Source organism: Equus asinus, chromosome 8 (assembly GCF_041296235.1).
Source record: "Equus asinus isolate D_3611 breed Donkey chromosome 8, EquAss-T2T_v2, whole genome shotgun sequence".
NCBI classification, from domain to species: domain Eukaryota; kingdom Metazoa; phylum Chordata; class Mammalia; order Perissodactyla; family Equidae; genus Equus; species Equus asinus.
In genome coordinates this window covers 73,298,687-73,310,802 of record NC_091797.1, presented here as the reverse complement: position 1 = coordinate 73,310,802, position 12,116 = coordinate 73,298,687, and the positions used below count along the sequence as shown (strand labels likewise).

The window sequence follows — 12,116 nt, the reverse complement described above, 5'->3', positions numbered from 1 at the left end:
CTGTCACCTTCTTGGTACAAAATTAGTTCTAGAAAGTAAGGGGCTCAATTTCCCCATGGAATCCAGGACCTCCTGGTAGGGTAGAAGTATACACCCCAATTCCTCTACCCCGAGGCACATTTACCCAAAATAAAATTACCTGATGGGAAATGCAAGTCTAAGCTAGTGACCTTGCTCGGCTAAAGGTCGTAGGAGTTCATTTCAGAGGGTTGGTTTTGAATCAACATGGGGCTGATTCTGGAAGTATCCATGGAACAGAGGTAGTGATCTGGAGAAAATGGCTAAACGTGTACATGAACTAAAAGGATCAGTAACTTTGCTTTCTGCCATGGCCTGAACCCTGGCGTCTAAGCGGCCCCTGACAGTTACCGTTTGCAAATCTGCACAGAACCACCCTTCAACACTGACACCGTGTGGCCATGTGGAGCAATGACAACAGTTCCTTTTCTACTGGTATTTAAAAGACGACCCACTGCTTTTGAACCAGAAATTAACATGCATGGATCCTGAAGATTTCAGGCTGGGAGGAAGGCAAAACGGAAATTCTTATTTTTACTACTGAAGCTTGTATTTCCCAAGCAATTACGTGGTGGTGGCAGTGGTGAGGTATGAGTTCATGTTTCTCATCTTTGTGAAAAGGGTCATGCTGCTTGCTCCTTCCATGACAACATTGACCCAAGTTCATTCAAAAAGCAATTGGACAGATTGCTTTTTTGGACAAAAGCCTTGGGAGCAGATCACCGTGAAGCTGAAAGGTGAATTGTAACTGGGCTAAGCCAGTCGTGGCAATTTCAGTCTTGAAATTAGTCTGTTGGCTAATCCAGGCTTATGAACTACATTTGGGATTTTCTGAAGCTTCTTGGAAACATCTCTGAGGAAGAAAACACTGGAAGAAAAAGATCTTGTTTCTGCCTGCCCAGTCTCATCCTGCTTGGGATGCTGTCATCTAAGGACATGACACCTGGAACTGTGCAGCCATTTGCAGTCATGGAAAAAAAAATCAAACACACACACACACACACACAAACAAGAACTGAAAATACGGCGACACCATGCCCTGATATTATAGCTGAACAATCATAGCACTGCCCACATCCATGCTTGTTAATTTCAGTCTAATATATATTTATTTTTGGTGAAGAAGATTGGCCATGAGCTGACAGCTGTGCCAGTCTTCCCTTATTTTGTATGTAGCACTCCACCAGAACATGGCTTGATGGGTGGTGTGTAGGTCCATGTCCTGGATCCAAACCTGAGAACCCTGGGCCACTGAAGTGGAGCGTGCAAACTTAACCACTATGTCACCAGGCTGACCTCCAATTTCGGTCATTTTTATTTGGGAGTTTTGTTATCTTAGCACAAAATAGTCCCCAAATTGCAGCTTTGTTCCATTATTATAATAAAAGTACACATTTTTACAAAATTAAAAATACACACTAAAAATAAGAGAGGTTCCCCAGTTATACACTTGAAAAGCATCATGCACTTCTACATGATAAATCTTATCTCAAATGTGATCATATTGAGACTGGCCTGGTGGCATAGCAGTTAAGTTCGCACGTTCCACTTTGGCGGCCCAGAGTTTGCCAGTTCGGATCCCGGGTGCGGACATGGCACTGTTTGGCAAGCCATGCTTTGGCAGGCGTCCCACATATAAAGTGAAGGAAGATGGGCATGGATGTTAGCTCAGGGCCAGTCTTCCTCAGCGAAAAGAGGAGGATTGGCAGCAGATGTTAGCTCAGGGCTAATCTTCCTAAAAAAAAAAAAAGTGATCACATGATTCATTTTGAAATTTGTTGTTTAATATCTGCCTCTTTCCTTGATGGCCGACACCTCAAGAGAGCAGGAATCAAGTTTCTTGTTCATCTCCTAACACATAACGGAGGGCCTGACAAAATAGTTGTTATTTTGTCAAAGAAATCTGTCAAATAAAAGTTGGATGAGTCAAGGAAATGTTATTTCACACTTCTATTAAATACAGAACATTGTCGCCAGACCCCAGTGCAGGCTACATTATGCTTAAAGACAAGGGCACCTCCTGAGCAAACAAGCCAGGGAAAGCATTTATTGGAATTGAAATTATTCCTCCAAACTCTTGATGTATAAGAAACAAATCCCCAGTTCGGGCTCCAGCAACTGCTCACGTTTGATTGACTGTGTGTCTTCAGCAGTGAAATGTACAAAAGGGCTCTAAGGGAGAAAGTCACCAAAGAGCTCTTGATTTGCCATAAGTGTCCCGGGGCGGGGCTGGTCCCTAAGGCAGGCTGTGCTGTGCAGGCTGCCATCTCCTCTAAAAGCAGAAAGCCAGCGTCCTAAATGGCACTGAAATCTTCTGCGTACTTTGCACTGAACTGGCCGGCATCTTTCCAGTCACAGCTTGAGTATCCCAAACCTTGCCCCCTCCAGGTAAGTCATTTGTCCAGATATTTTTGTACAGAACAAGTAAATTTGGATGAGTGAAGCTCTCAAACTAGGACTGCAGAGGGGGAGTTACAGCCACTTGATCACAAGCAGGGTTTGTTGGCTACACTTTCCAAAAGAGAGGACCCAGGAAGTCCCACTCAGGGCAGACAGGACCTCTTTTGGGATGAAGAAGGGAAAATAGCATGCATTTAGCTCTGCCTGGGTCATGAACATAGCTATCGATATTCGCTTAATCTTCAGACAGGCATTTTACTTTTCCCATTTTCCAAATAGCAAAATTGAGACTTACAATAGTTACACCCGCTGTTTACATTCACTTGGATAGTAAGTGATAGAGGAGCTGGCATTTGAACTCTAAAGTGCTTCCCAGAAGGACGCCAGTGACGCCAGTTCATATATCAAATCCAAGAGAACGGCCTCCCGGCGCAGAGCTGCGCTGAGGTTCTTTGGAAGGTGTGTCTGGGGTGAGAAGGGAAAGTTTCCAGACGGACCAAGACTGTCTTCCATGCGTAAGGAAGGAGGAGTGGCCACGGCTTAACGAGAGCTATTTGTTTGCTCTTTCTGTACTAAACCATAATTTGTTCCCAAATGAGCCAGCTTCACTCATGTGTATTCTGTTATCCTAGATTCAGGCAATTTTTTTACATTCACTAATTTTAGTAGATACATATTTTTTAATTACTCAGTGACCACACACACACAAAAAAGCCACCGAAAACAGGCAATTATATTACAGCAAACACCCTCACTCTTTTCTGGAAGTGTGCATGTTTCTCACATCAGGGCAGTCAAAGCAGGCGATTCGTGAGGCCACAGCGCTTCACGGATGGAGTCCACCTACTGAGGCAATGAGAGCAAATGGGACCCGGGGTCCTTGTTTATTCCTTGGCTGCTCTTGTTGAGGGGAAAACATATTTTAATAGGACTTGAACTCAAGAGCATCCAGTCGCCACCCCCAGCTCCCCCGCCAGCTGGCATCTTGCTGCCATGTGAAGCCTGGCAACTAAGTCAACACGTGGAGAGAGGAGACAGGAGGTGGAGGGCAGGTCCTGGTGCCACCGGGGGAGCCACCAGCCCCAGCCTGGTGGATGGGGCTCCTCCCACAGGCAGCTGCTCCAACAACCCCTCCTTGTACCTACGCTGTTTTGAATTAGACTTTCTGCGTCTTTCAATGAAGAGTCAGGCAAATAACCCGAAGAATTTGCAGAAGCACAAGAAAAAAGAAAATAGCCCTGATGCTGTAGGGAGACCAGAAGGCCCACAGCTACTTTATAAGTGCAAGGCTTCTGAGGTCCCGGCGAGGCTAGCCGAGGGAGAGGGATGGAGGGAAATTATCAGCAATAGTTTGTTAGAAAGCAAAAACTCTGTTCCCCAGTCCTCTGAGAACCCACATTCAACTCTGACCCCTCGGCCGGGCAGAGGCCTTTGCTCAGCTGCCTTCTCCCACTGCAGGGAACAGAATCACCTGGAAAAGCCCTGCGCTGCCTTCAGGCCAGCCTGACCCGGAATTCTCAGAGGCGCTGTCCTGGAGACCCACTCCCGTGCTGAGGAGGTTGTTCAGCCGGCCCCCAGATTCTCTTAGGCCTGTTTAAGATGACCTCCGTGTGTCTGAGTCTGGGGACAAAAGTGGATTTTCAGTGCTCAGAATCTCTTTTATTTTCATTCCGTCACAGGATTTTAAATTTTCTTTTCTTTTGAAACGCCTTCTGTCCAGGACCACCTCCGGTGCTCTAAAGAAGGAGAATGGTGGCGACACGTGACACAACCAGCTTCCTTTCTGAGGTGGCACTGAGCCAGCCCGAGAGAGCAGGGCGGCCTGAGCCCTGTCCTTGAAGAGGAGATGGAGGGCCTGCGAGAGGGTCGCGGGGAGGGCGCGGCAGGGGGTCCCCAGCACTGTTTGCGCACGAGAGCACTGTCAGGAGGGGGGGCCTCTGACTCCCACTCCCCCAGATCGGACAGGAGCAGAAGGAACCTGACTGGTTCTGATTCTGGTTCTGGCTGAGGCAACCGCGGTGGAGAAGCGAGGGCGCTGGAGAAAACCTGCCGACAAGACGCAGGCGGGGGAGGTCTGGCTTTCCTCTGTGCAATTCTAAAAAGGAAAAATGCTCTTGCGGGAAAAATAGTCAACAAAAGCACATTGCGTTAAAAACTCAGTGAGTAGAGAAGGGTAACTTGTGAACAATTGACCTTTCTTCCGTTACCAGTTTCTGGGGTGCTCCGCACGTTGTCGCGCACTTAAGGGCAGGGACATCTCCTTCTCTATGAACATCGATGCCTGTTCACACTGCCGTGGGCGTTGCTTCTTTGCTCTTAGTGTTATCTTGAAGAAGGTTCCGAATCAAATGAACGGGGTTCCATACTGAACTCGCCGAAGCCCCAAGATAACAGAGCAATTGACAAGCGGGAAGCGACCCCGCCCGCGCGGAGTGACGGCCGGCAGGAGGGAAAAGGAAGGGTCCTTCTCCACGTCCCAGTCGGGGGTCCCCGCAGAATTCCCCGAAACTGCACAGCAGGGAGCGACGGCTGGAGTCCGAAAACACGCGCTTTCCTTGGAAAAGAGCGGCTTCTCGAGGACGGGCTGTTCGGGCCCTGGGTGGGCGCCGCCTGTCCCGCCCGTCCTCCTGGGGCGGCGCCGCGGGCTCTGCGCAGCAGCTGCTCCAACCGCCCTCGCGCGCCGTCTCCTCCTGCGCCCGGGATCCGGCCGGGACCCTGTGGGGGGTGCGCCCTCCCGAGGGGTAGGGAGGGTCCTGGAACCCCGGGCCTGGAAGGAAGCCATGGGGGACCAGGAGGCGGAGGCAGGAGAAAAGTTGGTGTCGGAGTGCGAGCAGCGGCCAGAAGCAGAGCCGCGGCGTCGCGGACACTGCAGGGTGGGGGCGCAGGCTCCGGAGAAGCCCTGTCCTCGGTCCTCGGTCCTCGGCCGCCGGGGTCGCCTCCCCGCGTGGTCAGCTGGGAGGACGGGAGCGGCGGGGCCGCAGGCTGCGCCGTGAGTGTGCGGCCCGGCTGTGCGGGCGCGCCACCGGGGCAGGTAAGGCAGGAGCGGGCATCGGTCCCTCCGGGAGCTGGGGAAGTCCCCTAGGCTTCCGGGGGTGTCCAGGCGGAGGGAGGCCGAAGTTTGGGTCTGTCTGGATGATCTGGCAAAGGCACTGGTCCCACCAGAAGTACCTCCGAGAGGCACCCCTTCCCTAGACGAGCGGACCCCTGGATTCCCTACCTGAGGCTGCCCGCGGAACGGGCGCTGATTCCCTGGGGGACAAAGGGACGAGGATGAGGGGTGTTTTCCATTATTTGCCCCGCACCCCAATACTCTGAGGGACTATAGAACTGGAAGTGGGGAGCCCAATTCTTTACACTTTTTTCCCAAACCATGGGACCCCACCCATCTCTCACCCCAGTTCGCTCAAACTGGAATTGGGACTCCAGGGTCTGAGCCGGTCTCTTCGCACCCTGTGGTCCCGAGCGCCGCCTTTGGCCCCGGAGGAGCTGGCTCACAGGGAACCCCGCTCGGCGGAGATGTGGGATGGCCCCCGCGGGCGACTCGGCCGGTGGACTTGGGCTGGAGGTTGCGCGCAGGGGTCGTGGGGCTCCCTGGTGCTGGTGTCTGGGGGCAATGGGTGTGAGTCCCCCCATCAGAAGTGGGCTATTACGTGTGCGGGTTTTATTAAACACAGGGGGCGCGGGGGTGGAGCAGAGCGGGCCCGGACCAGGAGGGGAGGGGGCGGCCTCCACGCCCGGGAGCAGCCGGCTCCCTGCGCCCTCCGCACCCGGCGCAGGCTCCGGTGACCGCGGGGCTGGCGACGGGCGAGTCTCTTCTCAGCCTGGGACTGCGGCTGCGCGCACAGTCGCTGTCCGGGGGCCCTGGGACTCTGGGGGCGGAGATGAGGTGAGAAAGACACCTGCTGCTGCTCGCGCTGGGGCGAGGGGCCCGCAGGTTCGGGCTCGAGCGCGGTGAGACCAGCAGGTGAAACTCTCACGGCGGGCGGGCGCGGTCTTCTCCCGCCCCTCGTCTCAGCGCCCCGGATTCACACCCGCCCCCCGCCCGACAGACAGATCCCCTAAGCTCTTCCTCTCTTTCCAGCTGCTTTTAGCCTCAAGCTTTCCGCTCTTACAGCTCAACTGGGAACTTCTGAGGAGGGACGTGCTGCCAATTTAGATTTTGAAAGTAACGTTTGCTTTTCAAAAGTCGTGCTCAGCCTGAAATTCTAGCGAGATGCGCCCTCCTTGGGGCTGCAGGTTCCCCAGGAGCCTAACTGGAAGGTCTTCTTTAAAAAAATATTTTCTACTGTTTTCAAGTCACGCCATTTTTCTTTCAGGGGTTCCAGGCAGGCCGGGATGGGGTCGGGTAGGGACAGCTTCTTTTTCTCTTTTATTTGAAGTAGCAAACGGACCGCCAGAAACAGGGTGCCAGATAAAGTCGGTTAAGGAGACAGAGTGTGAGCGTGGGGGGTGGGAGGCACCATTGTGCATGGGCTGTGCAGGGAAGGCTTCCCCCAGGAGGTTAATTTTGGAGCAGAGACCTCAGTGAAATGAGGAGGGAGTGGGGGGAGGAAGTAAGGCAGGGGGGAGGGGGTGAGGAATATTGTCCCTGAGCTAACATCTGTGCCAGTCTTCCTCTATTTTGTATGTGGACGCCTCCACAGCATGTCTTGACGGTGTATAGGTCCGCACCCCAAACTCTGGGCTGCAGATGCTGAGGGGGTGAACTTAACCACTATGCCAGCTGTCAGCCCCAGGATCCCTGCGGGGGAGCAGTTAGTGCAAAGGCCCTGAGACTGGAGCAGCTTGGTGTGGTGGAGGGACAGCAGAAGGCCTGTGGCTGTAGCAGGGTGAGGGGAGCAGGTGGGAGTGAGGGATCAGTGGGGTGGGCAGGGACCCATCAGTTACCAGGGGATAGACCATGTGTGTCCCAGAGTGGACTTGGCACCAGGACCCATTCTCTCTTCTCTTCTTCAGGAACAGAACTCCTGGTGTTTAGCTGGACACTCAACCGTGCAGAATAACCACCGCCTTTTCCAGTCTCTTCTGCAGTTAGATGTGGCCCTGTAACTGAGTCCTTAGTTTGATCTGTAAGAGGGGGTGGCACTTCCGGGCAGTTACCTTCAGTGGAGGAAAATGCCCTTCTTTGTCCCTGTGTTGCAGTGGCTGGAATATAGACCATACCACAGGGGCTTCAGCAGCTATCTTGGACTGTGAGGTGTTCTTGGGAGTGGAAGCTTTGCAGAGTGGTACATCCCAGCCCAGGGGGAGTTCTCCATCCCCGACAGCTGGGGAGCACAAGAGGAGAAACCTGGGTCCCCGACATGGCTGAAGTGTGACACTAGCCCTGGACTGATGGCTTCTGGACTTCATGAACGCAAGAGAAGTGAACTTGTGGGGTTTTTTGTTTTCTCCCTGTGTCTTACCACTGAAGCTAAATCTGCTTGATACCCCGTGGTAGGATCTTTTCTGTTTCTTGGATTGCCTGGCAGAGAGCTTGGCTGGTAGCATGTATTTTACAAATATCGAACGTTTACTCGAGAAAACCAAATGTGCCTTTGCTTATGCTTTCATGAGAAGAGTCTGACAATTTTGAGAAAGGCATGTGGTGAAATGCAAAAATTCTTGTGCATCTTTCTTCACATTCTCATTAAAATGGGGCCCTGGCCACTTCAGATGTTTATAAACAATCTTAAAACAAGGACTGTACTTTTACTTGAAATGATCCTGCATCTATCATAATGTTGCATTTGTGCCCATCTTAATTTGAGATGGAAAGTTAGGGAAAAATTTGCTTGACAGCAAGAACAATTGTCTGTGATCTGAAGATCTAGAAGCATTTTGAATTCAAGTGAATGACAGTCTTTTAAATACCCTTGTAATGTGGTAAAAAAAAAAATGTGTATATATATTTCCACCAAGTAATTATAGAGCTGGGCAATTAGCCTGTTGGCTGGAACACTTAGCTGGACTGAGAGGATTGTGGCTGAATATTTGGCTTGCCAGAGTGCTGGAGAAAATGTTATCTTTACAAGAGTTATCCTTCAGGCAGGCTGTGGAAGTGCTTCCCCAGGGTTTACAGGATCGAGTCCAACTCCTTGTCATGGGATAAGGCCAAACTACTTCTCCAATTTCATTATCCCATTGACTCGGCTTGCCCCTTGATCCACTTGGCCAAAAGACTATATTCCAGAACCAATAACATCACCATCTCTCAGAACACCTGTGCCAGCGGGAGATTGGATTATTGCTCCGAATTCTTTGCTCTCTCTCTGCATTAGAACTCATGTCCTTGCTACTTGAGTTTGCACTTCCTCCCACTGGAGGATCCAAGGTATGGCTGTTGGCTTGGCCATGTGACTTGCCTCAGCCAATGGAATGTAGGCAGAAATGGCTTGTTGCAAGAGAAGGCCTCAGGAGACACTGGATATTTCTGTCTGCTCCTCTCATGCTCCTGCCATTCTCCATGAAGAGGACATGTCCCCAGTAACCCATGGAACAGACCTGAACCTGAGACTGGAGTTATTTGAAACACAACGTACAGCAGCAATAGCAGAGTTATGCTCTTATTCCTTTGTTTGTCTGTTTTATCATTCTTTTGCCAACCTAGTTCATATTTCACGACCAGGGTGTTCCCATTGCCTTGAATGCTATTCTCCCCACTACTCTGACTCCTCCTCCTCAAATCCTTCTACCTGATAACAAGCGTTCACTCATTAGGTTCCAGCTTGTATGTCTCTTCTTGTGAGACAGAGAGAGACAGAGAAGGGGAGCCTTCCTGAACTCTCAGGATAAACGATGCTGCTCCTTTGTGTTTGCTGTCCTGGTAGGTCATTGACCTTTTTCTGCAGCTCTTATTACAATCTGGAAACATGTTTACGTGTGGATTGGTCTGATGTCTTCTTTCTCTCCACATCACGAGCACAGAGACACCATCTATTTTGTTCTTAGAGGTAGTGAGCATAGTGATTAAAGACGAGTTCTGGAACCCAGTTCAAAATCCCAGCTCTGCCCCTTGCCAGCTGTGTGACCACGAACAAGTGTGCTCCTTAACTGTTTGACCTCAATTTCTTTATCTGCACAATGGGAGTAATAATAGAGATTACCTCACATGGTTTTCACATGGGATAAGAAATATATATACATGCAAAGCCCTCAGAAGAGATTTCTATGTCATTCCATGCTATTGTTAGTGTTATGTTTTATCATCCCCAACATCTCACACAGTGTCTGCACTTAGGAGCCACTCGGTAAATACCTGTTGGATGAATGGATGTATGTCACCCTCTTATCATGACCCGTCAGGTGATAAGGTCACGTCCGTCCTTGATGTTCAGGTGCAAATGTGATGAGTCAGCTGAAGCTTGGTTACCCTGCAAGTGTCCCAGTCCAAGAAGATTACCAACAGCGTTTCAGTCTGATGCTCCTCCTAAGCGTGTTTTCTAAGAAAGCATCCTTAGTGGGTCATCTGCCCTAGGAAATCAGTGGCAATACTTCCTGCTGCACAGGAGACAGGAGAGAAGGCGGCTTGATGGAGAGCGCCCTCTGCTGGAGGAGAGCAGATGACTCGTGAGTTCCTGACTTGCACAGGATTTTTAAAAAGTTACTCTCAGGCTGACCTTCACCACCGTAACAGGAAGCTTTGGAGACAGCTAGGGTGAGGACTGGGTCCTGAGTGCAGGGGCGAGCAGCTCTGTGAGTGAGGTATTTCCGCTTTCATGTGAGCATGACTTTGTGAGAGGTGAGCTCGCCCGTGGCCAGCCAGTTAGCCCTCAGCCGTCCTCTGCAGTGTTCCTTTGCTTTCGTCCTGGCAGTGTTGCAATCCAGGTGGCCAACACCTCTTTCCATTTTCACCTCCCACCATAGTACCAATAAAGCCGGGTACTCACCTGACCAAATGTCCTTATGGCAAGGGGTGGCCATGTGACTCAGTTCTGGCCAATGAGCTTTTAAATAGAGTTTTTTGAGGAAATTGCTACAAAACCTGTGCTTCCCTGATCAAAGGACATATATAATAGGAACTTTCCCTCTTCTTTCTGCCATAAAGGAGCTGTGATGGCTAGAACGGTGGCAGCCATCTTGGGAACATGAGTTACTAAGCATGAAAATGAGGAATCAACATTGGAGGGTGGCAGAGATGAATTTTGGAGAGAGCCCAGTTCCTTGGTTTTATTGCTAAGACACTGCACCACTTAGAATTACCCACTTACAGATTTTCTGTGTTAGGAAATAATTACGTCTTAATTGTATAAGCCATTATTTTAGGGTTTTCTTTTTTGTTCTTTTTTTTTTTTTTTTTTTGGTGAGGAAGATTGTCCCTGAGCTAACATCTGTGGCAGTCTTCCTTTATCTTGCATGTGGAATGCCACCACAGCATGGCTTGATGAATGGTATGTAGTTCTGTGCCCAGGATCTGAACCCATGAGCCCCAGGCCGCCGAACCACTATGCCACCAGGCTGGCCCCTATTTTAGGATTTTCTGTTACTTGCAGCTAGAAATGTTAAAAATATTATAGCTCCTAATAGTTGCCAGGTTCTTCACTAGGCCTCTGAGAAATAGAAGAGGAAGTTGTGGTACCCATGGCTTTCTTCTTAGTAGAGAAGTAAGACATACATGAGTGAAACGGGAAGCAGTGGAGGAGAACGCACAGGGACCACGTCTTTGGAGCTCAAGGGGCCAGTGTTCAGTTATCCTCAGACTTTTGGATGATTGCAAACAACTGAATTTGATAACTTTAACCATTTAAACTTTCCCCATATTTTATATTTGGAAACTGACAGTTGGGGAGTTTGAGTGACTTTTGCAGAGTCATACAACGGAGCGGGGGTGGAGCTGGGTTTCTAACCAAAGTTTTTCCAGCTTCTGATCAGCATGCGCACTGCTCTTCCCAGTGTCGTCAAGTCACCTAATTGAGACTTAGGAGTCTATGTCACTTAACCTCTTAGTTTTTTCATAAAAATGGAATATTCTTTCCAGTACCTAATGCAGTATTATCAGCTGTAATCACCGTATTGTACATTAGATCCCCAGACTGTGCTCATCTTATGACTGAAGTTCGTACCCTGTGACCAACATCTTCCCATGTCTCCTACCTCCCAGCGCCTGATAACCAGCGCTCTATTCTTTCTTTCTGACTTGCGCTTTTTCAGATTCCATTTGTAAATGATATCATATAGTATTTGTATTTTCTTGTCTGACTTATTTCACTTGACATAATGGTCTCAATTTCATCCAAATTGTTGCAAAAAAATAAACAGTAATTACGTGCCAGGATGGAGATGTTAGCTAATGCTATGGTGGGAATCGTTTTGCAACATATACATGTATCAAATCAACAGGTTCTACACTTTAAACTAATACAATGTTGTATGTCAATTATATTTCAATAAAGCTGGAAAAATTCAAAACATAAAAAGTCTCTTGTGCAAACTTAATAAGGATTCCTTTTAACAGTTTAAAGCTGAAGAAACAGGGGTATTGTTAGCACCAATTTACTCTGTCAGTAAAGGACCTGGGTATGACATTTGTTCCTTCATTTGTTCGTTGAATCAAGCTTTCATTCATTCCTTCACTGTCCACTGAGACGTTATGAGATAGGTACTGTTTTTTCTCCATTTTACTGGTGAGGAAACTGAGGCACGGGGAGGTTAAGTAGTTGCCCCAGTGTCAGACAGCCCATGAGCTGCAGAGCTGGAATTTGAATTCCGTCTGTCTGCCA

The 12,116-nt window shown here is 49.5% G+C and overlaps 1 long non-coding RNA gene across 1 annotated transcript; it reads left to right on the top strand.

Moving 5' to 3' along the window:
• Window positions 1-1,786: 1,786 nt before the first annotated feature.
• Window positions 1,787-11,813, top strand: LOC139045907 (uncharacterized). The gene is made up of 2 exons (XR_011505294.1): window positions 1,787-2,406; window positions 7,561-11,813. It is a non-coding gene; the product is annotated as an uncharacterized lncRNA (long non-coding RNA).
• The last annotated feature ends 303 nt before the right edge of the window (window positions 11,814-12,116 follow it).